General features: G+C 45.0%; 1 pseudogene; it reads right to left on the reverse strand.

Annotated features, from left to right (window-relative positions):
• Positions 1-6,793: 6,793 nt before the first annotated feature.
• Positions 6,794-6,910, reverse strand: LOC136655081 (5S ribosomal RNA; annotated as a pseudogene).
• Between the last annotated feature and the right edge of the window lie 19,462 nt (positions 6,911-26,372).

Consider the following 26,372-nt stretch of genomic DNA (forward strand, 5'->3'; position numbering starts at 1 on the left):
GCCATGCAGTAGCTCTATGAATGCCAATTATATCCCACCTTTCCCCTTTAAGGTGCCCAGGGCCACGAACAACGTCATAATTTTTTTTTAAAAAATGCAGCATATAAAACTGAATAAATTGCAAAAAAATAAAAAAGATAAAATACAAGTAGCAGCACAACAAATTGTATGTTGCCCGTGCACATGTACGCACACAGCCACATAGCGGACATACGACTTTAATAAACCATTTCCTCAAATCGTGTCACACTTCTGTGTTTTCAAAATCTGGCTCTGTTAACCACGAATAGTCCTACCCAAAAATGTTGGGAGGGCAGTTTGCCCCACCCATTTGAACAGGCAGGAGACTTGGGGCAGGATGCCACTGTCTAGAGCCAGCTGGAACTGGTTGCAGGAGGGAGTCACATGTAGTGATCTGCTCTCCGTCCAACTTATTCGTTGTTGGAGAAGGCAAGGTAACCCACCTTAGTGGCGTATGAAGCAGGTGGCCAGGAGGCAGTGGGCCTTGGGTTCCAGGCTGCAGGATGGTGTTGGAGAGGCCACTAACACATGGGGAGGAACTGGGGCAGCATGCCCCACCTCTGTGGCACTCAGAGTGTTTCCTGGGCTTTCTGCAGGGAGGAATAGAGTGCTCATTGCTAAGTGACAAGTGATTTAAAGTTGGGCCCCCTTCCCTCCCTCACCTCCTTTTGGCTCGGAAATGGAGCCATTCTGGAAGTGAGAAGCTGTCAGGCACAGGGCCAATGCTATGACATGGGGGGTGCCATTTCCTCATCACCATGTTGCCCAGTGGTTCTGGGACACCGCTGTACCCACCTACCCTTCCTGTATTCGTGGTTGGCAACCTTCAGTCTCGAAAGACTATGGTATAAGCCTACAGCACCCGGTATTCCCACGCGGTCTCCCATCCAAGTACTAACCAGGCCTGACTCTGCTTAGCTTCCAAGATCAGACGAGATCAGCCTGTATTCAAAGTATGAGATTAACTGGTCACTTTGAGGACAAGTAGTTTTTTTGTTTTGTTTTTTTTGCCCTTGTGTTAGATTGACCAAGCCACTTATTTCATACCGTGAAGACAATGGGGGGTTATATTCACATTATAACTTGGAAAAGAGTTGTGACCCAAGCTCAATCCATTTTATCATCTCTTGTCTTCATTGGATATGGGGAGGGGAAAAGCAAGCCATGCATTTTCCATTCTCAAGGACCAACACAGCAACAGCTCTATATGCAAATTGTTCACTATTGTAGAAAAAGGATCTTTGTGTTTAGGGCTGATTGATAAGAGTCGGCTTACTATCAATGTCCAATTTTTGGCGTAAAGCACAAATTCCGAGTGACAGAAACAAAGCAACTGCTTGGTTTACTGCATTTACAGCTAATTTTGCATAAGAAGCCTGAAAATAGAAGCCATCTCTTCTTCTTTGACGTTAGTTCTATAATGCACTTCTTCTTGATGCTTATGCTAACGTAGCACATCTTTAGACATGAGGGGCTGTAACCATAATATTCTGAAATGCTACCACCTTGTGGTCAGTAGATTACAACTGGAAGGACTGGAAAAAAATTCTTGCACAACTTTTCCATTTTCTGTGATCTTCAAAACCGTGAGCTTGCTTTTGTTGCCATCGCTAACCTGTTGCTAATCCAAGTGTAGAAAATATATCCAGAGCATTTATGAACATGATTCATTCTTTAATCCTAAATACTTCACACAGCAGTACGTTTTAATAAAATATAGGCTCTCTTCCACGTAAGGTCTATGAATGACGTCTTAAGAGGCTGTTGGAGCCTTGTATCTACCCTATATCTGGTGAGTCAAACGGAAGAAGGCATAAGTTGCATGCTGAGTTATGAAACCAGACACAAACATTATAAACATGATTATTGCACAACGTGCAACTCTGTGGTGCCACCCTGGATAAAGTTGACAGCTACATCTACTTGGGATGTGAAGTAAACATGGCCAATGACCTAACGATTGAGATTGGGAGACGAAGGAAAGCTGCGTGGGCTGTCATGGGATCAATCCAAGAAGTCACCAGTCAGATCCAGGATCCGCAACTGAGAGCCCACCTGTTTGATTCCATAGTACTTCTGTCTTTTTGCTATGCCACAGAAACATGGGCCGATAACAAGACCATAGTTACTGCCATGCGAACCACCCACTGGGCACTTGAAAGATGCCTCCTTGGGACGAAACAATGGCAACGTGGTCTCAGAAGTCAAGACATCCGGCAAGAATCCAAGATCCACAACCCGCTCGAGTACATGGCTTCTGCAAAGCACAGATGGGCAGGACATGTCATCCGCCGAACAGACGACTGATGGAGCACCAGAATCATGCACTAGATCCCATACCTTTTCAAAGAACCTGCAGCCGACCAGCTACTTGCTCGTCATATACCTTTTCCAGGTCATTTAAACAACAGAGACTGCCGCACTGGACAATAGTCACACTAGACCAAAAAACATGTGTTTTGGTCTAGTGCGACTATTGTCCAGTGCAGCAGTGGGCCACACTGGAAAGATTGCCAATGAGGATGAACCATCAATGTATGTATTGCACAACCTCAAAATCAAGGTGCTATACAATGCTTTAGGGTGCAATCCTAACCAACTTTCCAGCGCTGGCATAACTGTGCCACTGTGGCATGCACTGCATCCTGCAGTGGGGAGGCAGTCAAGGGGCCTCCTCAAAGTAAGGGCATGTTTGTTACCTTACCTTGGGGCTGCACTGCTGCTAAGTCAGTGCTGGAAAGTTGGTTAGGATTGCACCCTAAGTGCCCAATCCTGCTGCCAGTGCCAGCTGGATACCCACCAGGACCCAGCAGTAATAAGTACCCCAACGAGCCGCAGGGAGGTGTTCCAGGGCATGGGGAGGGTGGCAGGGAAGGAAGGAGGGAGCGTTTCAGGGTGGGGGGCATACTGGGGGGACGTTCAGGCCTGGAAGGGGGCCAGGGATGGCAGCAGAGGCTACCGCTGCATCCTATCCCCACTCCCAGGCCTTGAAACCCTGTACGGGTCTCCTCGGTTCTATACCAGCAATTGAATCTGGCATAGATTTGAGTAGACCCATACAGGCTGCTCGGCCCAACATGGGGTAAGAGAACCAAAGTTCCCTTACCCCGAGGGGACTGCCTCCCTCGTCCCATGGACTATGGCATGGCCATTTTGCCACCACTGTACTGGGGGAGGGGGGCAGCCTGGATAGGATTGGAGAACAACAACAATTGGAGGATTGTCATGAAGAACAACTCTGCTGACAGCCCTGCAAAGAACACATGGGAATGGAAGGGGACTGCTGAAAACCTGCTGTGTTTTTGAGTGTTTTGAAACCAGTGGTGTGTGCTTGTGACTATGGCTGCAATCCTAACCCACTTTCCAGCACTAACATAAGAGCAATGCAACTCCAAGGTAAGGGAACAAACATTCCTTGACCTTGAGGAGGCCTCCATGACTGCCCCCCCCATGTGCAGGATGAAGCACATGCCCCACTGGCACAGCTATGCCAGTGTTGGAAAGTGGGTTAGGATTGCACCCTATATCTCTGTGTGTGTGTGTGTGTGTGTGTGTGTGTGTGTGTGTGTGTGTTAGTTTTTTTTTTTACAAATTATGCCTTTGCAAACCTTTTAAATTTGTTTTGTCAGTGTTTCCATTGTTTCCTCTCTGCTGCATTTTGATGCCGTTTCCGTCCCCCTTAGAACAGTCACATGGGCAATACCAACCAATTAGGGAGGATCACGTAGCGAACGTGATGATCAGGGTCAACCAACTGATGGTGTAGCTTGACTGTCTCAAGTTGGGGGTGGGGAAGCAAATTGCATGTCACCCCCTCCACTGATGATGGAGACAGTGGGAGTCCCCTCCCCTTCCCTCATCCCTTCTCTTTGGCTGCTCTCGGCACAGCCAGTGTCATCCACATAGGTCTTGTCTAAAATGAAAGGGAAAGCAGAGCATGCTCCATGAACCTAAGAACATAAGAACAGCCCTGCTGGATCAGGCCACAGGCCCATCTAGTCCAGCTTCCTGTATCTCACAGCGGCCCACCAAATGCCCCGGGGAACACACCAGATAACAAGAGACCTCATTCTGGTGCCCTCCCTTGCATCTGGCATTCTGACATAGCCCATTTCTAAAATCAGGAGGTTGCACATGCACATCATGGCTTGTAACCCGTAATGGATTTTTCCTCCAGAAACTTGTCCAACCCCCTTTTAAAGGCAACCAGGCCAGACACCATCACCACATCCTGTGGCAAGGAGTTCCACAGACCAACCACATGCTGAGTAAAGAAATATTTTCTCTTGTCTGTTCTAACTCTTCCAACACTCAATTTTAGTGGATGTCCCCTGGTTCTGGTGTTATGTGAGAGTGTAAAGAGCATCTCTCTATCCACTCTGTCTATCCCCTGCATAATTTTGTATGTCTCAATCATGTCCCCCCTCAGGCACCTCTTTTTTAGGCTGAAGAGGCCCAAACGCCGTAGCCTTTCCTCGTAAGGAAGGTGCCCCAGCCCCGTAATCATCTTAGTCGCTCTCTTTTGCACCTTTTCCATTTCCACTATGTCTTTTTTGAGATGCAGGGACCAGAACTGAACACAATACTTCAGGTGTGGCCTTACCATAGATTTGAACAACGACGTTATAATATTAGCCGTTTTGTTCTCAATACCTCATGCTTCTCTATGTTCTCTAATGTTCTCATGCTTCTCTATTCATTTCAAACATAACCTGTGCATAGAATGGAGGCTGTGCTGAGAGGAGCTGAAGATAAGGCACAAGGAGGAGAGAGGGAAGGGGACAGGTGTTCCAGCACCATTTCCCTCCCCTCGCCTTTGCCACCAGGGGAGATGGTGATCAAGGGGAAAACTTTTTTGTGGACATGGAAGGTGGCAATTCTGGGCTGGCTTGGGTAATTTCCAAACACTCTGCCACTTCTGCTTCTCCCGCCTTCCTGATTTCCACACTGCCATGCTATTTCAAAACAGAGCAGTAGGGTGAGGAGAAGGTTGGACAAGCAGAGTGAGGAGGACGAGCAACGGCAGCGCTGATGGCAACAGTCCCAATCCATTGTTGGAAAGAGGGCTGCTATAACCATCCTCCTCCTCTTCTTCTCCTCTCCCCCTCCTTGCTCAATGCACCCCTCCTTACATTGTAGTTCTACGCACACATTCACATGTGTATGGATTCAAACGTGTGGAGAAAGCACATACCAGCACACCATGTGCCAGGAGATTTACATGAGGTTCCTCACCTGAAATAGTCCTCTCCTGGGAGTACTACACCTTGTGCTATTTCTGCACACTTGAAAGGAGTTCGAAGGTTACTGTGCAAGTGGTTTGTAATGCCTTCCAGCCCAATCCTAAGCAAAGTTACTCAGAAGTAAGTCCCATTATGTTCAATGGGGTTTGCTCCCAGGAAAATGTGGATAGGATTGCAGCCTTCAACATACATCTGCGAGCAGGACCAGAAACTGGCCGTTCCTGATTAAAAACATCTCTTTGAGTACTTGTCTTTTTGGGGATGAAGTATTTTTAGCTTGAAAAAAATACAAATGTGATTCTGTTTTCCGATTCATCCACTCTTCATTTCAGGAGCAGAGAAATTGGAAAGCTGGGATCTTATGGTGGATCAGCGTTTTGGATTACTATCTCTTATGCCACTGTTTCTTTCCTCAGCCTAACAGATCATTGATTTCCGTACAGGGACCATTGGAGGAAAAAAAAAATCCAATATTCTATTAAACAAAGAAGAGGAACAGTGAGCCGGGTTCCCAGATGAATTTGTGTGATGGTGTGGAGAAAAAAGGCATTGGTGTTTTCTGGAGGCTGAGTTTATTCTTGAAACACAAAGCACGAGAATGAAAAGGCTGCAATCAACAGGAAGTACTTGCTGACATAAAGCCTGCAAAATCCCATGTGGGCAGAAGCTTCACTATTACTCATGCTCAAGGACAGAGGCATCACTAGGGTTTGCACCAACCAGTAAGAGAACTCATCGCATCACCCCCATGATGGACCTCCTCCCATACCAGTCCATACAGAATAAATTACAATTTCATACACACACCCAAACTGCAGTGGCGTCACCAGGGTTGGTGTCACCCAAATTAACTTTATTTATTTATTTACTTACTTAGGGCGCAATCCTACCCTGCGCTGGAACAGGCAAGCCAAGAGGCTTGCACTGCATCCAGTGCAGGATAGGGGCCCAACTTTTTCCCCTTACCTCTGAGTAAGGCACCTTTGCCCCAATGGGTCTCCTTAGACTTGCACCACCTCCTGAGGTTGCAAAGTCCGAGGAGAGCGGAACGGCTTCATGCCACTCCAAACTCCCCAGGAATGAGGATTGGAATCCAGTATAAATTTGTGCCCCCCGCCCGAGTGCTAGATGGCATAGCTGTGCCACTGGATCTAACAGCAATGGTGCACATCAGATCCTATCCCCTCCAGCAGCAGCCTCTTGCCCCCTTTCTCTTGCTGGCACAGGTCCAAGGAGAACCATGATGGAGCAGGAGGCTTACAGAGGTGTAAATCCCTTTCCTCTCTGAAGCCTCTCAGTCTAACCCTTCCCACAAGCTGGATACCATTCACCTCCCACTAGGATTAGGCAGTAACTATACATTGTTCCATTTCCATTGTTGGTGATAACCAGTAAACCCCTGCACAGCTTAGAACCAGGCTATCTGAAAGTACTGCCCTCTGTTTCTTAAGATCAGCTGGAGAAGCCCTTCTGCAGGACTTGGCTTGACTGGTTGGTTGGCAACCTTCAGTCTCGAAAGACCATGGTATAAGCCACAGCACCCGGTATTCCCAGGCGGTCTCCCATCCAAGTACTAACCAGGCCTGACCCTGCTTAGCTTCTGAGATCAGATGAGATCAGGCATGTGGATGGTAACAGTTGCTGCCTTGACTGGTATCATTGCAAGGGAGGGCCTTCTCCATGCTGGCACCAAAGCTGTGGAATTCCCTCAGTCCTAAATTGCAGTTGACCTCTTCTTTTCAGGTGTTTCAGCAGTCCCCGAAGGGCTTTCCTGCTTAACTCTGTTTTCTTGGATCTTCAATTTCTTCTTTCTTTGTCAAATTTGCTATTTTGAGTGTGTGTGTGTGAGCGCTGTTTTAATATGATATTTATTCTATTTCCATACTATTTTAATTTTTGTTAGCCATGTTGGATATTGCTTTTTTTTGGGGTGGGGGGTGGGGGGAGTAGGATATAAATATTTTAAATACTACTTATTTATTTTAAAAGTACATTCTAGTACGCTTAAAGGAATATAAATGCATGCCTGTACAAAAACTTGTCAACTATGAATATGCTTAGATTTCTCTATAGCAAATTTCAAGTTGTCCAGTTGAAATGGGATATTGCCCCCCTCCCATCACTCTCCCTTTGTGTGTACATGCATGTGGGTGTATGAATCTTGCCAAATACACACAATTTGTGTAGTCTGTGTTTGGAATTTCTGAATTCTAAGCAGCGCTAGAGAGGGCTTCACACTGTGATGCACTTTCAAAACAATTTAGCCACTTTTAATGTAAATTTGATAAGTGACACAGCTACCCCACAGCTTTCAAAGGATTAGGCAGGAGCAAATGAGTTAGTTTTGCGCTAAGAGCTTACACCTGTTGGAAGGGCCACTTAGCAGGAATTACATCACAGGGAAAAAATGGTGAATTCTTTCAGGTCTGACCCACAAACAGATCTCTTTAAAAAAAAAAAAAAAGCCTCTCCCACTAAGGATGCTTAATTTTCGGACAAAAGTTAGGACCAGTGATGCGGTGGGAGATCTATGAATATGATCTCCAATGGTTTTAAGAAGTTCAGTAGTGAGCAGAGGAGACTTCCACCATATCCTAAACATCTTCCCAGGTCTGAAAGCCCTACAAGGGGCTTCTCGGGCTTGTGCTGGCTATTTAGCTGGCACAGATCTGAGAAACCCCATTTGGCAGGCTGGTGCTTTACATGGATGAAATGTCCCCAAGTAGACCTCCAGCCTGCTCCTCACCAACATTGGATATGGCATAGGCCCCACTGCACCCAAGCTCTTGTCAGGATTGGACTGCCCTGCAGTAAACTTGGGTGACAGGCTACCAGGGGATGTTCATCTCCACTGCACTCCTCATTCCACTCTATGGTTTTGACAAGAAAGAGAAGAATGGAGCAGAAAAGGAAGTGGAGAGGAGAGGAGACACTTTAGCCCAGGGGTCTCCAAAGCCCAGCCCAGGGTCATAAGAACATAAGAACAGCCCCACTGGATCAGGCCATAGGCCCATCTAGTCCAGCTTCCTGTATCTCACAGCGGCCCACCAAATGCCCCAGGGAGCACACCAGATAACAAGAGACCTCATCCTGGTGCTCTCCCCTACATCTGGCATTCTGACTTAACCCATTCCTAAAATCAGGAGGTTGCGCATACACATCATGGCTTGTACCCCATAATGGATTTTTCCTCCAGAAACTCATCCAATCCCCTTTTAAAGGCGTCTAGGCTAGACGCCAGCACCACATCCTGTGGCAAGGAATTCCACAGACCGACCACGCGCTGAGTAAAGAAATATTTTCTTTTGTCTGTCCTAACCCGCCCAACACTCAATTTTTGTGGATGTCCCCTGGTTCTGGTATTATGTGAGAGTGTAAAGAGCATCTCCCTATCCACTCTGTCCATCCCCTGCATAATTTTGTATGTCTCAATCATGTCCCCCCTCAAGTGTCTCTTTTCTAGGCTGAAGAGGCCCAAACGCCGTAGCCTTTCCTCATAAGGAAGGTGCCCCAGCCCCGTAATCATCTTAGTCGCTCTCTTTTGCACCTTTTCCATTTCCACTATGTCTTTTTTGAGATGCGGCGACCAGAACTGGACACAATACTCCAGGTGTGGCCTTACCATAGATTTGTACAACGGCATTATAATACTAACCGCTTTGTTCTCAATACCCTTCCTAATGATCCCAAGCATAGAATTGGCCTTCTTCACTGCTGCCGCACATTGGGTCGACACTTTCATCGACCTGTCCACCACCACCCCAAGATCTCTCTCCTGATCTGTCACAGACAGCTCAGAACCCATCAGCCTATATCTAAAGTTTTGATTTTTTGCCCCAATGTGCATGACTTTACACTTACTGACATTGAAGCGCATCTGCCATTTTGCTGCCCATTCTGCCAGTCTGGAGAGATCCTTCTGGAGCTCCTCACAATCACTTCTGGTCTTTACCACTCGGAAAAGTTTGGTGTCGTCTGCAAACTTAGCCACTTCACTGCTCAACCCTGTCTCCAGGTCATTTATGAAGAGGTTGAAAAGCACCGGTCCCAGGACAGATCCTTGGGGCACACCGCTTTTCACCTCTCTCCATTGTGAAAATTGCCCATTGACACCCACTCTCTGCTTCCTGGCCTCCAACCAGTTCTCTGCGGGTCCAGATGCGGCCCGCAGCGAGCCTCTGACCCAAGGCCAGCCTCTGGTCCACTTGACTGAACACAGCCAGAGCTGTGCTCTGGTCATGCCTGGAAGGTGTTCTGAGGGCCAGGGAGGCTTAAAAACATCACTTCTGGTTTTCCCAAAAAACTGGAATTGACATTTTGTGCCCTCTAAAGGCCTTAGAAGGCTTTCTGAGGGTCAAGGAGGCCTTTATGAGGTATTTACTCTTGAGGTTCTGAGGTATTTACTCCTGTACATTTAAGTAAGCTGCTTGTGGGGTGGGGGAATGGGAGTCCATTTAAGTGTGTGCTTTATTTCTGTGGTATGTGTTGGTGCTTGGAAAAAACCTGAAAATTTGAGGACCATTCATTTATTCAGTCATCTAAATTCCATTTCTAATGTATTTATTTAAATTTTATATTTATTTATTTATTTATTTATTTGGCCCTCAACACCATGCCAAATATTTGATGCAGCCCTCTGGCCGAAAAGTTTGGAGACCCTTGCTCTAACCCACCATTCTCTTCTCCACACTTCATCTCCTGTCCTATTGCTTAACTAACTCAGAGCCCAATCCTGTGCTCAGTGGCACAGCTTTATGCCACCGAGCACTGTCACAAATGTGCCGTAAGGCACATTTACAAGCCTCTCCGCCGGGCTCCCACCCATGCTAGCCCAGTGCCGGCCAGTGCTGGGCTAGCATGGGGCAGTCGTACAGCCTCCATGGCTCGGCGTTCTCATGGACTGCTGAGCCGCAGCACGGTAAGTGGGGGTAGGGATGGGGGTGGAGAGGAGGCGTTCTGGGGAAGGGGGAGGCCGACCGGGGGCAGAGAGAGGGCATGGGGGAGGCATGCCGGGGGAGGAAGGGAAGTGGGTCCGCGGAGCTCCGCTCTGCAGGTAAAGTGAGTAGCCCCATTGTGGGGCTGCTTACCTTGCCCAGGGGAAGGGAACGAAAGTCCCCTTCTCCCAAGGTGCCTCCCGCGGTAGCCTGGCAGGATCCGGCAGCAGCCATTCTCAGTGCCGCCAAACCTGGGCTCCCCAGGCAGCTCAGGATTGGGCCGTCAGGGAGCAGGAAGATTGGAACACACAGTGGTTGATGTGCCATGGAGCAAAGAAGGAGCACTTGGTGCCCTGCCTCTAGCCAAGAGGTGTCAGGAAATCTTGGGCAAGTCTTGAACGCTATGCCAGCAAATTTACTGATACCACTCAGTTGAATGCAGACTTTTTAAGCCTATGAAAATCTTGCCCAGCTTTCATTTTTGAAACCGTCTCCCTCTGTTCAGAGTTTGCCCTCCCTTTTCCTGCATAAATCAATATACAACCCCTGCCCGCTTGTTCAAAGAATGGGTAACCTTTAGAGCAAGGCAGTGCTGGTGTTCATGGATTGTTGAACAGTCACTCTGTATTAAACAAAGGCAAAAATGCTGGCACCTCATAATGAGTTCCTTAAAGCCAGAGAGGGAACCCAGCGTCTCACAGTATTTTAAAGGCAATTTCAGGCAACATAAGCATACAGATCGAGCATGACCCTGCACATTGCATTGTGCTCTTTTAAAGTATCTCCTCACTGTCTCCAGCTGAGTTCCTGCCATTCGTCTGACACCCTGCTGGATGTTTCTTGGGCCGTTCACTGTCCCCTACACAGAGTGCCAAACTACATCTTGTGGGCAGAGACATGCAGCAGAAGCTCTAGAGAGCCTCTAGGAAGGATGCTCTTTGCTGTGGAGATGGCTGGAGAGAAATGGTTAACCCTTCCCCAAGAGTTTGTCTTTTGACCCTCAAATTGCAATATTCTGAACTATGAGGAAAATTTGTAGGAAAACAGAAGGGTTTTCTTTTCTAACTCGCTTTACAAAATATGACTTGCAAATGTTTGTCATAAGTAGGCATGCAATTCCCTCCCCAAACTAGTGGTAATAGGGTACTTTGCTTTAAAAGTATAGCGGTGGAATGTAAGTTCTAGCCTGACAATTTGACTCTTCCATTTTGGAGAGGCCATCACTGAGGCCAGCTGAAGTGGTCACTTTGAGCAGCAGGCTGGGGCAAAGTGGCACTGGGGGCCAATGGGTACCTCTTCCCATCCATCACTACCCGAGTTTGCTAGCTTCCCAGCCACAGCCCCATCCTCTTCTCAGCTGCCCTCCTTAGAGAGCAGATGAGAAGAGGGTAAGGAGGAGAGAAACTTCTCCAGTGTTGCTACTGAGGATCTCAGTTCCGAAGAAAGCCGCTGCCCCACCAGCAAATGTTTTCCCAAGTGCGCTCTTGACAGGGAATACTCGACAAAAGAGCCCCTGCCTCCTTCACTATCCCTGGTTCTAAACTGATCCAGCACCGGCAAGGAGGATGCTGAGACTGGAGAGATTCCCAGCCTAACCAGTTTGGCCGTGGTGCTCCAACAGAGAATGGTGAGGGGATATACAATCATATGGAAGCATTTCAGCAACTTTCATTAAGGAATGTAGTTTTAAATTTACCCTCAGTTATGTCCCACTGAGGTCAAAAATACCAAGAGGTTTACTTTCCCTTGTCTATCATCTTGTTCATTTCCAGCTAGGGGAGCTAGATACAGCTGAATAGGAACAAGATGCTAATTATGGTTGATTCATCCTTCCCCCAGCTCGTTCCAGGACTGTGTTGTTTGGAACTTTGTCCTGCCAGGTGATGCCGAGGATGCGTTGGAGGCAGCGCATGTGGAATGCATTCAGTTTCCTTTCCTGTAGTAAACGAAGAGTCCATGACTCGCTGCAGTACAGAAGTGTACTCAGGACGCAAGCTCTGTAGAGCTGGAATCCCTAGCATGTATGCACTGCTGAAACAGAGACGCCTGCGTTGGCTCGGTCATGTCGTGAGAATGGATGATGGCCGGATTCCAAAGGATCTCCTCTATGGAGAACTTGTGCAAGGAAAGCGCCCTACAGGTAGACCACAGCTGCGATACAAGGACATCTGCAAGAGGGATCTGAAGGCCTTAGGAGTGGACTTCAACAAGTGGGAAACCCTGGCCTCTGAGCGGCCCGCTTGGAGGCAGGCTGTGCAGCATGACCTTTCCCAGTTTGAAGAGACACTTGGCCAACAGTCTGAGGCAAAGATGCAAAGAAGGAAGGCCCATAGCCAGGGAGACAGACCAGGGACACACTACACTTGCTCCCAGTGTGGAAGGGATTGTCACTCCCGAATCGGCCTTTTCAGCCACACTAGATGCTGTGCCAGAACCACCATCCAGAACGCGATACCATAGTCTTCCGAGACTGAAGGTTGCCAGCAAGATCCTTCCCCCACCGAGTCTCATGTTGGGAGTCTCAGGGAACGAGATTCCTTTCACACTGCCTAAAGCACTTGGACCTACCTCCATTCTGAGCCCTTTGGTACACTGTGTTCTTGCTCTTTGCTTGAGGCTATGTATGGGCCCAATCCTGAGTTTCATGCACCAGCTCACCGCCGGTACACACTGTTGCAAATATGCCATAAGGCATGTTTGCAAGCCTTACCGTGGGCCCAGCGCAGGAGCCAGCCGAGTGCAAGCCCGCACTGAGCCAGCTCTGGCGCTGGGCCCACGGTCCACTACTTGTCCAGATCACTGAGCAGTTGATAGTTGAATGGGGGCGGGGAGAGGACGATCAGGAGGCATGATTGAGAAGGAAGGGGGAGGGACCATAGAGCACAGTTCCACTAGATCCAGAGCCTTGTGTCAGGCCGCGTGGCCCAACATGGGACTCCTTGATTCTGTGCCGGCTAAAGAATCACTGCAGAATCAAGTAGCCCTATTGCAGGACTACCTCCCTTACCTGGGGGAAAGGGTCAAAAGTCTCCTTCCCCCGAGGAGCTTAGGATGCCGTGGCAGCCATTTTCAGCATCACAGCAGCTCCACATGTTGGGCAGCTCAGGATTGGGCTGTAAGTTAATCTCTTGAAGCTGACAGTGGAGCACCTGCCCTGGAGTGATGGATTTGAACCAGCTGACCTTGAACTTTTCTTCTGGCCCTGTTTCACCACTTAGCTTTCACTTTCCGCTGCAATGACCGCAGGACCCAAAGCACATCTCACTCAATTGTTCCTCACAGTTAGCACAATTACATGTCTTAATTCCTGACATGTCTTCTCAAGGGACGCATTTACTTTACAGCAAGGACAGGGAGGTCAGAAGTGGAATGGTAATTTTTGAGAAGAATGCTCATCTTCTCCATAGGTTAAGCTGGTAGCAAACAAGCATCATTATGTGATAAAGGTTTGTGATTTAGATGTTTTCTACCAGAGGTCAATGGGACTTATGTCCAAGTAAGATATTTGCAATAATTAAAAACACACACACACTTGCCCTGTATATTGATGAGAATTAACTGTCTTCTTGTTGTACTTGAGGAAGAGTTCAAAGTAACTCCAAATCTTGCATACTCAGGCTCACTTTCCATACATTCCAGCTGGTTGAAAATCAAATCAGTGGTTAATACACATTATCCAGTGCATATGGTTTCACCAATGGTTCTGGTCACGGCACCCTTCTTCTTTGGTGGCCTTTCATGATGGCACCACACTGCAGGAGGATGGGATGGCTGCCAGCACTCCCCTGGGATTTCACACAAGATTTCATGAGAATCATGAGAGATCTTGCAAGATCTTGATTTGGTCGAAATGGTAGCACCCAGGAGAGCTGAGAAGAAGAAGAACCCTAGGGTGCCACAGCAAACAGTTTGGAAATCACTGGGTTACACACTTGCCACACTTGAACACTAAGCACTCCAGAACTAGCACCACGCTCTTGGATTATGTCTTAGTCATTGTAATAGCTATTTGATTTACAGAATTATGAGGAACAAAGGAAGTGGATAGTCCCTTACAATCATGGACAGCATGGCAGTTGATCCTGCATCAACTGACTGAAGCGAGATTGTATCTGTGTCCCTTGTAGCCCTCCCAACCCACTTCATGCTTCTGGTAAAGCTACACTCACAGCTCAAATGTTTTCAGCTCTCTGTGTGTCTCTGTCTCCAAACTGCAGCTCTTAAGTCTCAAGTACTGAGCTCAAGCCCCATCCCTGCAGTCAAATTGTCCATTCAGGAAACCATCTCAGGTCATCACCTCCCGTTAATGAGAACATCAAGCGCTTACCCCTGACTATTAGCTTAGCACAATGATGGTCACCCTGCAAGCAACCACAACAATCTTGTTTGATCTGTGACACAGTTGCTTACTGAAAGCACTGAATGGGTTTAGTGCCATGTGACAAGCTGTTCATGTCAAATGGCATAGGTATGACCATCCAACAAGGGTGGACTACAAATCAAATCAATTGCTTACAATAAAATAAATGTCCCGCAGGATGTGGTGCTGGCGTCTAGCCTAGACGCCTTTAAAAGGGGATTGGACAAGTTTCTGGAGGAAAAATCCATTATGGGGTACAAGCCATGATGTGTATGCCCAACCTCCTGATTTTAGAAATGGGTTATGTCAGAATGCCAGATGCAAGGGAGGGCACCAGGATGAGGTCTCTTGTTATGTGGTGTGCTCCCTGGGGCATTTGGTGGGCCGCTGTGAGATGCAGGAAGCTGGACTAGATGGGCCTATGGCCTGATCCAGTGGGGCTGTTCTTATGTTCTTATGTCCCACTAGCAACTGATCTGCACAAACTGATCTTTCCTTTTGGTGACATTCTGAAAGTTTATATAAGGCATCATTGTATATTGCTAGATCAAAATGTATAAGAAGTGCCAATATTCAGAATACTGCAGTATTTTTTTTTATTTACTTACTTTAAGACATGGGTACAGGAAAAATCACAAACATATATGTACAGGGTAATACACAAGGGAAAAAACACCAGGAAATCGCAGAACTGTAGCCGATACTCTTATGTTTCCCTACCTATCATCCTTGAATAACTTATTGTTTATCTAACCACTCATACAATGGTTTCCACAATTTCTGTATTCTCTCTATTTCGCCATCTCCCAATCTTTCCGTCAATACATCTATTTCGACCATCTCATATAATTTCTCAATCCACATCTCTACAGTGGGAGTATCAGGGTTCTTCCACAATCTAGCATACACCAATCTCGCTGCAATAATTGCATACAACAAAATATGTCTAAGATCATTGTTATAACTTTCAGGAAAAATACTCAAGAGAAACAGTTCTGGTTGGAAATGTATTTCACAATTAAAAATAATTTGAATAGTTCTATATATTTTTTGCCAAAATTTTTTGGCCTTAGGGCAAAGCCACCACATATGATAAAAAAAACTTTTCACCTCTTTGCATTTCCAACACTTATCGCATGTGCCGGGATACATTTTTGCTAATCTATCTGGAGACAGGTACCATCTATAAAACATTTTGTATATGTTTTCTTTCATTGTTACTGCCTTAATTATCTTCATATTTCTCTTCCAAAGCTGGTCCCAATTATTCATTGTTATATTATGTCCAATATTTTTTGCCCATATAATCATTACCTCTTTTACCGATTCGTCTACCATTTCCATATTCAACAGATATTGATACATCCTTCTGATATAATTTTGCTCATTTGATAAAAATATTTTATCAAATTCCATCTCCTCTGGGTAGATTCCTTCTTTTTTTATCTTTCAACCATCTTGTTTTAATCTGTAACTCCGTCAACCAATCCAGTTCAATCCCTTTCTCCCACAATACCTCTTTTGAGTACATAACTGCTTTCTCATATAATAATTCATCATATCTCCTATTCTGTGAACCTCGCAACCACATTGGCCTAGTATCAATTTCTAATGGTTTCACCCATCTTGGAATCTTCTCGTAAACTTTATATCTGATTTGTTCCCAGACAAACAACAATGCTCTTCTTATCAGATGTTGTTTAAAGTAACTATGATATTTGGCTTTATCATAAATCAAAAAGGCATGTGGACCAACCTGCAAATCGTGTAGTTCTAATTTTAACTCTCTAGATTTTTCAGCTTCTGCCCAATCCTTTATCCAATTTAATGCCGCTGCATAGTAATAAATTTCCCAATTTGGCATTCCGAAACCAGCTCGGAGACTTTGCAAAGAGATCAAGAGGAACAAGAACTACCAAAAGACGTAAGAAAGGATAACTATGATCGAGGAAAAATTAAAGCGTCTCTAGAGGATACAACATCCTTAGAGAAAGAATCAGAAGTAGGATTGGACCACAGCATAGAAGATGAAGAAGCAGAAGGGGAAGAAGAAGAGGAAGAGGAAGAGGAGCAGGATGATGAATCTGAAAAGAAAGAAACCATTAAAATTAAACAACAAAGATGTCAACCAAGAAGAGAAGTGAAAATAAAAAGGAAAAGTATAGAATGATAGCTGCAGATATCCAACTTGAGATTTCATCCATAAATATTAATGGATTAAACGCACCACGAAAGAGAAAAAGGATTTTTCATCAGTTAGAAAAAGAGCATAAAGATCTAATAGCAATTTAAGAAACACATATATTGCAAAAAGGTTGGAAATTTTTACAAAATAAGAAGTTAGGTTTACTATTCTATACAGCAGAAACAAAAAGGAAGAAAAAAGGCTTAGCCTTATATGTTAAACCTTGGTTGAGTCCAAAATTGATTTATACAGATGAAGATGCCAGAATATTGATAGTAGAAATCACATATGCTGAAAAGAAATTATTGGTGGTAAATATATATGCTCCTAATGACTCTCGTGAAAATTTTTTTGAAAAATTACATAGAAAATTGGCTACTCTAAATGAATTTGACTTGATCTTGTTAGGTGATTTTAACTCAACGTTTGACATAAACCTAGACAGATCGGTTAAAAGGAAAAAAAAAGGAGGTAATCTACCCAAATCATTCTTACAAATGGCAGAAGAATTTAATTTGATTGATGCATGGAGAGTCCAAAATCCAGAGAAAAGGCAATATACTTATTTTTCAACACGACATAAAGTATGGTCAAGAATAGATATGTGTTGGATTACAGCAACAACAGAAGCATTTGAAGCAGAAATATTACCAAATACCTTCGCGGATCATAATCCAATTAGCTTAAAATTTAATAGATCTCGGAGGAAAGGGCTCTGGAGATTGAACGTTATTGATATGAAAGATAAAGACTTTGTGAACTTAGCTAAAGAAGAAATGAGCTGGTTCTTTAAAATAAATAATCATCCAGAAATGAAACCACAAATTATTTGGGATACAAGTAAAGCGTACTTTAGAGGAATTATGATGAAATTTTCAGTAAGGAAAAAAAGGAAGGAAATTCAACTTATCAAAGAACTAACCTTAAAATTAAAGAAGAAAGAGCAGGAGTTCCAAGAGAATCCATCTAGAGAGGAATTAGTTGCGAATATACAGAAACTTCAACATGAGATCAGAATCATACAAACGGAAGAAATGGAGAGAAAATTAAGATTAATTAAACAGAATTATTTTGAAAACGCTAATAAACCTGGAAGATGGCTGGCACACAGACCGAGAAAAGAACGACAGAGGAACTTTATAAATAGTTTGATAGATGAAAATGGAATTGAGAAATACAAATCCTCAGAAGTTAAACTTATTATGGAAAATTTTTTTCAACAATTATATAAGAAATATAATGAAGATCCGGACCTGCAAATGGATTATTTATTAAAAAACAATATGCTAAAATTGACATCAGAACAGAAACTAATTTTAGATCAAAAAATTTCCATGCAAGAACTATCAGAAGCAATCAAAAGACAGAAAAATCAGAAATCCCCCGGACCAGATGCAATTCCAGCAGAATATTATAAATTATTTGAAGAGATGATACAATTACCATTTAAGAATCTGGTTAATGATATATAGGAAACGGGAAATATTCCAGACTCATGGACAGAAGCTTTAATTACGTTAATACATAAACAAGGAACAGAAAAGAAAGAAATTAGAAATTATAGGCCAATTTCTCTTTTGAATACAGACTACAAGGTTTTTGCATCAATATTGGCTGGAAGATTAAAGAGAGTTCTGCTGCAAATAATACACCAAGATCAAACGGGCTTCTTGCCAAAACGACACTTAAAAGATAATGTGAGAGTTATTATTAATAGAATAGAATATTTTGAGGCACACTCAGAGAAAAAATTAGGATTAATTTTCGCAGATGCGCATAAAGCATTTGATAGAGTAAATTGGAACTTTATGATTCAACAAATGTACCAGATGAACTTTGGGCCAAAGTTTATAAGGGTTATAGAGAAGATATATACCAAACAAACTGCAAGAATAAAGATAAATGGTGACATAACAAGAATGATAGAAATCCAGCAGGGAACAAGACAAGGATGCCCTCTATCTCCATTACTGTTTATTATAACTCTGGAAATATTAAATAATATAGTAAGAAGAGATGAAAGAATTGTGGGAGTGAAGGTCCAAAATGAAGAATTTAAAATTCAAGCTTATGCAGACGATCTTACTTTTATCTTGGAGAATCCAACCCAGTCTTTAAAATATTTGATAGAGAATCTGACAGAATACGGTAAAATGGCAGGATTGAAGATAAATTATGATAAAACGAACATGTTAGTGAAAAATATGAGAAAACAAGAGAAACAGCAACTACAGGAATTTGGAATTAATATCACAAAGAAAGTTAAATATTTGGGAATTACTGTATCAGATAAATGTAGTGAGTTGATGGAAAATAATTATCTAAAGTTAATGATGGAGATTAAGAAAGACATAAAAAGATGGAATGGATTAAATTTATCATTGTTGGGTAGAATAGCAACAGTTAAGTCAAATGTGCTGCCAAGAATATTATTCTTATTTCAGACAATCCCAATTTTATTTAAAAAGGTGTTCTTTCAAGATTTGAATAAAATGATGGCTAATTTCATTTGGCAAGGGAAAAAAGCTAGAATAAAGATGAAATTATTACAAGATGTGAAAGAATACTGCAGTATTATATGGACATATCTTTGTATATAATCCCCTGGATACATCCATGTAGACCTTGAGCAATAAGGACACTGTATTTCAGGATGACAAATACGTAGAGCAGTAGCAATGAAAGCATGCCATTGTTACAGCACTTCTCCATGCCCTATGGCTACACTCCAGTACAGAATTAATAGCTCTTAAGCTCATTGATTGCACAGTGCAAGGGTATAAGTTCTGTCCATGCAGGCAACAGCAGAGATAGGTCAAAGGGAAGAGTAGGAACTCATTCTCCTCCCTCCACCATGCAAAAGTCATATGCCCTCAGTGAACAGTGTTCCTAGGGGTGTCAGAGTATTTCAGCAGGCTTGGGACTTGGAAAGAATCCTTAGAGTTCAGAATCCCCTACCATGAAACATGCCAGGGCTCTGAGAATTCATCAAAAGTTGAAGAAATTCTCCACACTCATTCTCCTCTGCCAGTATAGCAGGCCTTCCATATCTGCAGGAGTTTGGTTCCTGAACTCCACGCGGATACCAAATCCATGGATGTTCAAGTCCACAGATGTCATGCTGACAAAATGGAGTCAGTTTTGTGTTAATTGCTTAAATTTGCACAAATTGCATAAATTTGCACAAATTGCTTACATTGCCTGAACTTGCACAAATTGCCTAAAACATGCATAGATTGCCTAATGGCCAGCTAGAACGGGGTGAGGCGGGCATGAGATGAATGGGGCAAGTGCTGTGAAATGGCAAGGTATGAGTTGAACAAGGATATGTGAATTTTTTTTAAAACACATTTTCAATCTGCTGTTGAGTAACTTAACTCTAACTGAGCAACAAGGGAGACATGAGGGGGTGAAAATAAGGCAAAAGGAGTTTAGCCTTTGGCTTGGTAGCAGTAGGGGACCAAGAGGAGACAGAAATCCTCCATCTTTCCTACATGATCTATGCTGACTCCCAAGTATTACTGACAGTTAAAAATAAGCTTCAGCTGGCTTTTGTAGAAGGCAAGACTGGCATTAAAACTACAACTGAAAACTAACTGCTAATATCTCATAACCCCCCGCCCTATATAGGATTGTGACATTTGACATTATCCCTGCATATTTAAGACACACACACACACACACATCATCATCATCAGACCAAATTCATGAATTTTCTTCATGAAAAACAGTGTACCTTCAGCATCTGTGGGGAATCCATTTCAGGATACCTTCCTCATTGATACCAAATTCCACAGATACTTAAATGGGGGGGGGAGGTGTATGGAGTGATAATGGCTTACCTGGGAGCCCTTCGAAGGTCACACATGGCCTCCCCAGAAGCCTCCCAGGTGCAACTGGAAGGCACTTCCAGCTCACATCAGCAAACTGGAAGTGGCTTCCAGTTGTGTCCAGGAGGTCCTCTGAGGTCCTCCATTCATGGGCTTGGCTTCTACAGATATTTCAATACCTATTAGGTCCCTTCCAATTCTGCCGCATTGGCATCCTGCAGTCTCGGAAGACTATAGTATCGCGCTCTGAATGGTGGTTCTGGAACAGAGAGTCCTCTCCAGTGCGCGAAGCCTGGGTAATGTAGATATGGAGGGTAGACTGTTACCCATGCAGCAAATCCCCCCTCTCCACATTGCTGAAATGGTCCAATGGAAAGGCAGAAGCCAGTACGGTTGCTTGCAGCGGCGTCGCAGGAGTTGCCAGAACGTGACTGTGTTCAGCCATGAACTGCCTCAGGGACTCCGGCTCCGGATTTTGCCTGGAGGTTGACTCCTGAAGCCTTTTCCATAACTGGATGTAGCCACAAGGCAGTGGAGGTTTGGGATCAGTTTTCCTTCCCTCAGATGAGCTGCCTTCCCAGGCTAAAGAGTTCTATCTACCCGGTGTTTGTTTGTCGCCTCTTACGACAAGTACAGCCAAACTGAGGGCCTATTCTTGTCCCCAGCCCTCAGGGGATCTCTATGAGCCTCTCTTCCAACTCTATGATTCTACAGTATAAAAAACATATGCATTATATATAGCATCGATTATTTATCTATTTAATGTATTTATACCCTGCTTTTCCCCACACACAATGGGAGCTCAAGGCAGCTGCCACATCAGTGATAGAGTTGTCCTCTATGAGTTTATTGAACCCAACAATTTGGGTGGTTTGTGGTCCACCATCATATTGGCTGGTTTGTTGCCCACCTGTTTGCTTCTGGCCCAACACATGTTGCAGTAGCACATTCTATAGATTAGTGCAGTGGTTCTCACACTTTTAGCACCAGGACTCATTTTTAGAATGAGAATCTGTCAGGACCCACTGGAAGTGATGTCATAACCGGAGGTGACATCATCAAGCAGGAAAATTTTTAACAATCCTAGGTTGCAATCCTAACCACATTTTCCTGAGAGTAAGCCCCACTGAACAAAATAGGACTTCTGAGTAGATCTGGTTAGGATTGTTCCCCTAGGCTACAATCCTACCCACACGTACCCAGGAGTAAGCCCCATTGGCTACCATTGTTAAAAGCATATACAGAGTAGCCTGTTAAAAATATAGATCTGTAACATTTCCCCAATTGCAGTCACATACCATGGAGCATCAAGGCTAATATATTAAAATAAAATATTGGAATGAATGGGGACCCATCTGAACTTGGCTCATGACCCACCTAGTGGGTCCAGAGCCACAGTTTGTGAAACACTGGACTAGTGATATACTATGTTAAGAAGCAGTGCCATTTGCCCATTCTAAATATCCCACCAAGCAGTTTCATTGGATGATCCCTGGCTCTAGAGTTTTGAAAAAGGGAGAAAAACTGAAGTTCTAAAATACAGGTTAAAAAACACAGCCCCTCCTTATTCTCTCACTCCAAATTCCTGGGGTCATTGGAGCTTCTGGTTTAAGGATGAGAGTGGAAGTCTGGTTTTTGTTGGAGGTTCTTTAGGGACAGAAAGGGCTTTCACATCTTTTTAAGCCACCATTCAGCAGCATGTAAAGGAAGCTACAGCTTGTGCAAGTGCCAATTAGAGCTATTAGAAGTTGACTGCCCGGCTTTGGCACAACAATCCTCAGAAGAGCTCACTTTGATTTTTGTCAGAGGAAAATGAAGGTTGAGATTCTCACCTGAGTGGCAGCAGTGGAGAGTGGGAATAAGTTCCTCTTGCAACTTGTGCAAAGGCGCTGCCATGACACTTATGTTCAGTTCACAAGGAATGGACTGCCCACCTATCATGAAGAACGTTCACTGATATTTATTGATGGTCCGCATTTATCAGACTGCCTCCATTATTTCCTTCCTTGCCTTATCTTGTCACTTAAGTAAAAAGTCCTCTCAGCTACTGAACCAACCTGCTCTGCTGATGCTGCCTGACTTCTTTTGAGCATGACCAGATGAAGAAGAGGACATGGACCTCATGAACCTCTCACACTTGTGTTGCAGGGACATGTGGTGTGGGTGTGGTAGGTGAGGCAGAACCACCCCCATCATAGTCCATGGAAAACCACAGCAGCTGCTCTGCCTACTTACACCCAAGGAAGCTCTCCTTACACCTTACATCCTTCCTCAGATGTAAGGAGAGCCTCCTCAGGTGTAAGCAGGCAGGGCAGTTGCAGTGCTTCTCCATGGACTACGATGGGATGGTTCTGCCTCACCAGCACCGCACATCCCTGTTGTGTTGAAGAGGGAATTTCAGGAGTTGTTGCTTTCCTCACCCCTCATTGTAACCTACTCTTAAAAATCTCCTCTTCAACAGAACTATAAAATGCACAGAGCACCCCTCCTCCTTGACATCTGGTCATACCACTTCTCCCAACATCCTCTGTATTCTTTATAAATCCATCTATCCCATCTGATTTCCACTCATGTTGCATATACAGGGTTGCTCCAGAAACAATGTACACACATTTTATTGAGCTCTAATACGTAATTCATACATACTTCACTGAAGAAAAACTGCAGCAATTGAACACTTAAGGGAAGCTATGGAAGAGCTGTGTGGAACCAGCTCAACATACACATTGGTGGATGTCTACAGATCCCTTAGTTCAGTGGTTTTCAAACTGGGGCATTGCAACACCCCAGCCTGAAGGCCCTGGCCTCTGCCCCCTTAAGGGGGGCAACAAGGAGGCAGGGAGGAGGCAGCAATGGGATCCCCAGGATCACGTCTCTAAGGGGTCTGCAGGGACTGGGATGCACTCACCAGTCCCTACAGCAGCTGTCCTGGGGTGCAGGGAGCCCTGGAGTGTCTGCAGGGCTCCCCAGGGTTCTAAAAGTGGAGCCTTTGCGCTCGACTTCCAGTTTTGCGGAGGTGGAGCGCGATCGCTCCACTTTCACTTTTGGAAGCCTGGGGAGCCCTGCAGACACTTGCACAGGGCTCTCCGCACCCCAGGACGGCTGCTGGAGGAACTGGTGAGTGCATCCCAGTCCCTGCAGCCCCATTAGCGATAGGATCCTGAGGATCCTCCCGGCTGCCCCCACCAAGATTTACTGCACTTCAAACTCTCCCTGAGATTTTGAAAATGGCTGCCTTAGTTAACAATGTCAACAGTGTAGAATGTAGAAGCCAGTGGGGAACATTTTGAGCACTTGGTCTAATTCATGAATTAACTGAGATCCCAATCCTGGGCTCGATGCACCCGCTTACCGCCGGTGTGCACTGTCGCAAACGTGCCATAAGGCACGTTTGCAAGACTTACCACCAGACAAACACACCTGTGCTAGCCCAGCGCTGGCCAGCACTGGGCTATTGCTGGGCAGGCACCTGGGCTCTGCCACTCGGCGGTTGCAAGGACCACTGAGCCACAGAGAGGAAAGCAGGGGGAGGGGGAGGCGGGGAGGAAGCATTCTGGGGAGGGGGGAGGTGGGGAGAGGGTGGGGAGGAGGCATGACGGGGAGGTGGTAGGCAGGAAGAGGGCAGGCAGGAAGTGTGCCAGGGGACAGAGTGGGGAGAGACAGAGGCGGGTCTGTTGGAGCTCCATTCCACCAGATTCAGAGTGTTCGTGTGGGGCTCAGCCCCTGACATGAATGCTCTTACTTCATCACCGACCTTTTGGTTGGAAGTGAATCGAGTAGCCCCATTGCAGGGCTACTTCCTTTACCTGGGAGAAGTCCCCTTCTCCTGAGGTGCCAAAAGTCCCCTTCTCCTGAGGTGCTGCCTGCGGCTGTCGTTGGCACATAGCCACCATAGCCACGTGCCATGGGAGCTCAGGATTGGGCTGTGAGTCAAGCAACAGCTTCTGTGTACACCATACACAGTATATATGTGAATTATAGGGCAATAGTATACAGTATGTGTGAATTAGAGTGTGAATAAATGTGACACTAAAAGGTGGGTGTGCATTTTCTTGAGATGCCCTGTATATTCTATTGTATGCATATATAGACCGTTTCACTTCTAGGGTTGCCAAATTTCACAGCTAGAGATGAGACCCTACTTTCAATGCTTCTGATGGCAGAAAAGACCATAGCAGCTCCTTCTGTTCTGGTCCTAGCTTTTCCTTTCCCTGTCTCTGATCTGTTGTAAGTGGTCCCTGCAATAGCAGAATTACCTCCTGCCAAGGCAGAGATTATTTCCACCACAACAGGGACATGGAGGGGAAGGTAGAACTGAGACAGAAGGAGTCACTGCTGCTTTTTATCCCCATCAGAATGGGAATGCTACAGGAGTCCATCTCCGGCTGTCTAACACTGCCACCATATCAGTGTCCTAGATCTAGCTCTGTAGCAACTCCCAGGCTATAGGAATCTGAAGCAGTTGTCGAGGCAGAGATCTTTGAAGTTTTGATGAGACAAATGACAAGTACTAAAAACATTGACTTCAGAACTAGAAATTTCCTGAAAAATGGGTCTCAAGACAAACCAAGCCTAAAGGATTGTAACTCTCAGAGTCTAAACTACTTCTGAGGTTTTTGTCACTCTCCCACATCACTTAAACTGAGTTTATCATTTTTGTTGGTTGCTTTTCTAACCTTCCTTTCACCAGTGAGCTTCAGTGAGCTTAGCAGAGATTTAAGTACCACTCCCTGGCTCTCAGACTTGTGCCAATTCTATAGCTAGCCTAGGCTGAGGATAGCCATAGGCCACTGGTTCTCAAACTGTCCAGGTTGGAGAACCAGGGTTAAGTCTTTGAGTGGGTGGGGTGGAGAGCAGCAACACGATCCCCAGGATTGTGCTGCTGCAAAGGAAGGGGGACGGTTTTTTACCTTTACTTACTTGCTGCCAGGGTCTGGGGAAGCAGGGACCCCCATGGAGACCCCTGGAGGGCACCCTGCAGCTTGTAGAATGTTAAAAAAAAACCATCGCAATCCACTTTCTGATTGTGATTGCTAAACCAGAAGTGGGTTACTATCTTTTTTTTTTTTTTAGCATTCTAAAAGCTGCGGGGAGCCCTGCAGCAAATAAGTAAAGTTAAAAAACAGTCCTCCTTCCCATGAAGCAGCATGATCCTGGAGATCATGTTGCTGCTTTCCCTCTGCCCCTGCCCCTGAAAGAGAAAAGGGCAGAGGTTCTCAGGGTGGTGAGTTGCAACCCACCATTTTGAGAACCACTGCATAGGCAATTGGGCACAGGGTGACCAGATACAATGGAGAACACAGTGTCTATAACTGTAACCATTATAGATAAGAGATAATTTTGGCGGGTGCAGCTTTTAAAATCTTTCCATGTTGAGCTGCACCTCTTGTCTACAATTGTTAAAGGTATAGGCACTGTATCCTCCACTGCATCTGGTCACCCTCATTGGGCAGCCTACCAGAAGATAAGTGAAAAATATTTTTACTTACCTCCTACAGGCTTTCCAATTCCCCCCCCCCCATCATAGTACGCAGTGCAGCCTCCATTGGTTCAGTTGCATGTTCTAATATGGTACAGCGGGCATATGGTACAGCAGGCAGTAAGGCTGCAATCCTATACACACCAACTGGGAGTAAATTGCACTGAACTCAATGGGGCTTACTTCTGAGTAGACATGTATAGGCTTATGCCAGGGATTCCCAAAGTATGCATTGTGACATCTTAAGGCATCATAGTGGACTCACAGGAGCACTGCGGGATGTCCCCTGTGGGCCCTCGTACCTGTTCTCCTGGATGTCA

Source organism: Tiliqua scincoides, chromosome 5 (assembly GCF_035046505.1).
Source record: "Tiliqua scincoides isolate rTilSci1 chromosome 5, rTilSci1.hap2, whole genome shotgun sequence".
Classification (NCBI taxonomy): Eukaryota; Metazoa; Chordata; class Lepidosauria; order Squamata; family Scincidae; genus Tiliqua; species Tiliqua scincoides.